Source organism: Fulmarus glacialis, unplaced genomic scaffold (genome assembly GCF_000690835.1).
Source record: "Fulmarus glacialis isolate BGI_N327 unplaced genomic scaffold, ASM69083v1 scaffold7129, whole genome shotgun sequence".
Lineage (NCBI taxonomy): Eukaryota > Metazoa > Chordata > Aves > Procellariiformes > Procellariidae > Fulmarus > Fulmarus glacialis.
The window spans coordinates 2,743-7,563 of record NW_009233780.1 but is presented as its reverse complement, the minus strand read 5'-3'; the positions used below and the strand labels follow the sequence as shown (position 1 = coordinate 7,563).

The following is a 4,821-nucleotide window of genomic DNA, read 5'->3' as shown; positions in this document are numbered from 1 at the left end:
GAGGGGGCAGCCAAGCCGGCTGCTGGCGGGGGCAGCCGTCTCCTCCTGCCCTGCGGGTTGCCCACGCTTGTGTAACGGGCATGAAAAAACCATAACGACTCTCCTCGCCTCCTGGGGAGTTTGGTCATTTTATTTAACACATCTTCAGGTTTGGATTGCTTTAATTCTTAATCGCGTGCGGCGTAAAAGCAAGCCTGGAAATTGCTTTCTGGGAGCTCTGTCCATTTAGCGCTGCAATGAAGAGTCTAATTGGAGCAGTTTCGCAGTGCTTCAAGGTCCCGTGTTTTCGCGGCGCTCACTCGGCTCTTTGCCTTTTTGTCTGCCTTGCGTCAGGGTGGCTGCGTTGGGCACCGGCCTGGGTTGGCCAAAGGCATCTCACAGCCTGCTCCCTCCAGCACCTTCCTACGGTTGCCTTCGTACCTACCTGCCCCTTTTGGAGAGGGACAGCAGGACCCATATGAGCAAAAGCTGCTTCAGGTTGGTGGCTCCGGCAGCTGCGTGTGCTCCTTTCTGCACCGCTCAGGGGTGCACGGCCCCGTGGCATGGACGGAGGATGCTCGGTGCAGCTGCTGCCCTGTGCCCCAGCTTCTCGGTGCTTTCCCTGGGACACCGCTGCTGGCGTGCCCGCGGTGGCGGAGTCCCCTGCCCTCCTGGGAAGGTCTGGGAAGGTTTTTCCAATTTTAGACAGCAAATGATGTTGGACTTCCTCATGTGGAAGACCCCTGCCCCAGGCTGGGCTCCCCGCCAGCAGCTCTTGGCAGCTCCTCCGCCACCCTCCCGCCCTTCCAGTCGCACAGATGAGCTTTTGTAGGTGCAATGTGATGCGGTGTCATCTGCTGAGTCTGCACAAAACCAGCTTAAAATAATAATAGCTGTGAGAGGTTGGCCTCGCCTCTGAGACTAAAGAGTTGAGCTTGGATGTCGGCACTGTGATCACCGTCACTGCTGGGCACAGCAGCAGAACCAGGTCTGGCAAGGCATCACATCCTTGCTCCGGCTTGTCTCTGCTGCTTGAGAGGGCCGAGGATGTGGCAAGCCTTCGGGTTGCTTGTGCTGCTCCTGCCTGAGGATCTTGGATGTCCTCATGATCTCCTGCATCCCTGTAATGTTGTGGTGCCCTGGGCGGGCACAACTGCTGTCACCCTGGGAGGGTGGCACCCTGTGGGGAGGCCCTGGGCTTGTGCAAAGGGAGATGGTGCCCGGCGAGCATCCTTGTCCCACCACTGCCGGCCTGCTGATGCCAGGGTCTTGGTTTGCTGCCGGTGGCGCTGCTGCAGCGGTTGAGCGGCCGTCCGGGGCAGCAGCAGGGTCAAAGCCGGGAGGCGAGGTGGGAGGGGGCAGCTGGTCCCCTTGGGCTCCGCATCTCGACACCGAAGTCCCACGTGGGTTTTCTGAGCCTTGGTGTGAGAGGAGATCCCGCTGGAGGGGGCAGCCAGCACATCTCCTCTCTGCCCAGCCGCTCACTGGAGATGCCTTGAAGACGTCGCCTTGAAGGAGACACCTTATGGATTGAGACTGGTCCTCCCTTCCCAAGTATTTTCTGTTCTGGGATCTGTGCAACCACCTTTGAGTTGGAGGAAGAGAAAGCCACAATCTCTTTTCCCATCCTTTTTTACTCCCTTCCTTGGGGAGCCGCTCAAGGGAGATCACAGGCGTGGTGGCCATAAGATCTTCATGACCCTGCAGATCCTGGGGTGTCTGTGACAGCTTTTGAGCTTTCCTCTGCCTGTTGGAGGATGGGTGCAGCAATGTCCCCGTCTGCTTTTCGGTGCAGTCCCCCCTCAACCCCGATTGCCTGGATTTGGGTTATTTCTTGATCCACCTCAGCTCTGCCAGTGTTTCAAGCGGTCCTGCCCTGACGGAGGTTCAGGCAGTGCTGGGATGCTCCTGGGAGGGTGGGAGAGGGTGGTGGTCCCTGCCGGTAGCACTTGGCTCCTCTGGCCGTGCCTAAGCAGCGCAAATCCAGATGCGGGGCCCTGACACCCTGCTGCCTCGCAGGGTGAGCGGGGGACCGGGGAGGTGCTGAGCCCCTTCTCCTCTCCCTGAGGCAGCTGAGGATGCTCTACGTGTGGCAGCCTTGGGCTCTCACTCCTGATGTGGCAGCAGATGAAGCCCACTCTTCCCTCCTTCTCACAAAATACTGAAGTAACAGCAATGAGCATGCAATTTCATGGTGAGCATTGTATTTAGTAATGCTCTGTGTGGACGCAGCACCTTTCGGTCACAGCTCATGAAACTCCCCACCAGCAGCTTTATTACGGTTTCCTCAAATTAAAGACTTCAGGAGTTCCCAACGGAAGGCGCTGCCATTTCTTCTCGCCTGTCGGTGTGGCTGGTGCCAGGCGGAACCAGGCGACTTGGATGTGCAAAAAAAGCTTGGATTTGTTTTCTTGAGCCTCCTGACCTTGGAGCACATCTCTCCATTTAAGCTGTCGTCTGCTGTCCTCCTTGCTCCTGAGCTCCCCCGGCGAGGTGCTGGGTGCCTGCGGCTCTGAGCGAAGCCAATGGCTGTAGAAGCTGTGGGACGCGGCCCAGGGTCTCTGCTTTCTGCCGCCGCTCTGTGCAGAGCGGGGTGCTGGCAGCTCTGCTGAGGACAAACATACTCGGCACGCAAGGAAGGGGCCGGGGGCTGCGGCTGCCTCCGCACCAATTCCATCCCTTCTTCGCCATCGTCAGGGTCATCGGAAAGAGGGGAAGCATTTTTGGAAGGCGGCTGATAGGTCTCCAGGCGGCCAGTGTCAATCACGATTAGTTATTTTGTACTTAATTATTTTCTGGGGCTTTGGCATCAGCGCAGCGCTCAGCAGGCCCTCGCTCCCGGCTCGCTCTCAGCAGCGTGCTCTCCAGCGTGACCCCACTGCGGCGCGTGGAAGGTGAAAGCAAACAAAAGTAGCCTCTCGACTCGGGCTTGCTGGCATGAACAGATGGTTTCTAAGCACGTAGCTCTGCCCAGAGTCTCAGGTGCTCATTTTCCTGGAGCTGAGTCTGTCCAGCAGCATCCGGGTGCAACCGATGGCATCACCCGCTGAGCCCCAGTGCCACAGGGGGGCACCTTCCCTGGTGTGCTCTGCCTCATCCCCGCTTGCTTCCGTCCTCCGAAGAGCCCTGCCTGTTCTGCCTGCCTGTACAGCCCGAGAGGGGTCTCGGTGGGCAGCTCCTGCCGTGCCTTCCTGCTGCTCTGCCTGCCCCAGCCCCTCTCCTGATGGCTGTGTGCGAGCTTCGGCAAGCGCGGAGGAGCCGTGCCCCTCCTGGCAGCGCATTGAGCTATTATTTAGCGGCAGAGGCGATGAATATTTGATTGAACGGGGGGAAAGAGAGGGCCTGGGTGCACCAAGAGGGGAGCGACGCTGGGGCATCAGTGTCCTGCTGGGGCGATGTGGGAGGGGAGCCAGTCCTTCCCGGCAGGGTTTGGGGATGCCGATACCCAGGGTGGCTCCAGGCTGAGCTGCCTGGGGGTGCTGGCTCCCCCAGGGAGCTTGTTAGCAGCATGGGATGTGTGGTTCCTGTTGCACCCATCCCCAGTATCTTGGTGTTGGCTGCTTGGCTTCTCGTCTTCCTAGGTGGCCCTGGCCTTTGGGGGTTCAGCCCGGGCTGTGCCTCTTTTTCCCAAATTAGAGTTTCCAGGGTTCCCCGTTTTTGCTGGGTGAACGCATAGCGGGATGGCTACACTGTGCTTGGAGGAGCAAAGCAGAGAGGGGGGTTTCCACGGGATGGCTGGCACCTTGCTGCATGCCAGAGGGAAAAGACAAGCTGGATCCGGGCACTGGGCCACCTCCCGGTACAGGGACTGGCCTTGGGAAGTGGGATGCAGGGGATGGGCAGTGGCTCACTGGGGGACCGAGCAAGGTGCCTGGGGAATGGAGAAGTGGATGTGAGAGCTGATGGAAACCTCTGTGCCCAAGAGATGAGAGCTGAACCCCTGCTCACCCACAAGGCACATTCCAGTGAGGCTTTGGTTGCCCTCTTGGAGCCCCGCCGCACTCCCTGCCTGGCCTCTCCAGGCTGTGCTGGGACAGTTGGGGGTTCCTGCCATGACCCCCTGCCAGAGCCATGTCCCCAGCAGCAGTGGCTCCGTCTCTTCCCCTGCCTGCCCCAGCCCCATCCATCCCCAGCCAGGCTGGGTGGCCATGTCGGAGCCAGCCTTGTCCTGCGCGGAGGAGAGCGAGGCTGCTGAAATGGGCAAATTTGCCAGCTGAGGCTGCTCAAACATGATCAGAAGTGACAGTTCGGTGAAAAACTGCCTGGCTGAAAGGAAACAGGACTCGATTTATTGTCGCCCTTGGAGCAGGGGAGAGGGAGGCAGCTGCAGGGGTGAGGACAGCGGTGCTTTCCCATGGTGGCAGCTTGGAGCAGCGCATAGGTCGGCTTCAGCCCCATCTTCCCCTTCCTGAGCTGCTGCTCCTCTCCTCAAGAGCTCCTTTGCTTTGTGGCGTGGGGTTACGTGATGGCTTCCCAGCTGAAACGGCCCCCGGGGTGATGCGGGAGGGCTGCTGCGCAGGCAGGGCATGGCTTGGGGGGTCGGGGTCACTCTTATCCCGGGTTTCAGAAGGACGCGAGATGACCGTGAATGATGTGAGTTGTCCTGAAGCCATGGTGGGAATGTGTCCGTGTCACCTCAGGCCACCAATTTGGCCAAATTGGGTTTTTCTTTTTTGAGATCCCCGCTAGAGACCTTGCAAACCCTTAGGTGGCTTCAAGGCTCGGGGGCCGAGCGCTCCCCTCCGTCCCCCACAGCTCTCCGTCTTCCCAGAGGCTCCTTGCTGACCCACTGCCCTGCCGAGGTCCTGCCAGGTGGGATAGCATCTCCCAACTTTCTGGTGC

General features: G+C 59.6%; 1 protein-coding gene across 1 annotated transcript in view; it reads left to right on the top strand.

Annotated features, from left to right (window-relative positions):
- The window catches only part of TEX264 (testis expressed 264), a 41,640-nt gene that overhangs the window by 34,264 nt on the left and 2,555 nt on the right, over positions 1-4,821 (top strand). The gene's annotated exons all lie outside the window — the stretch shown is intronic.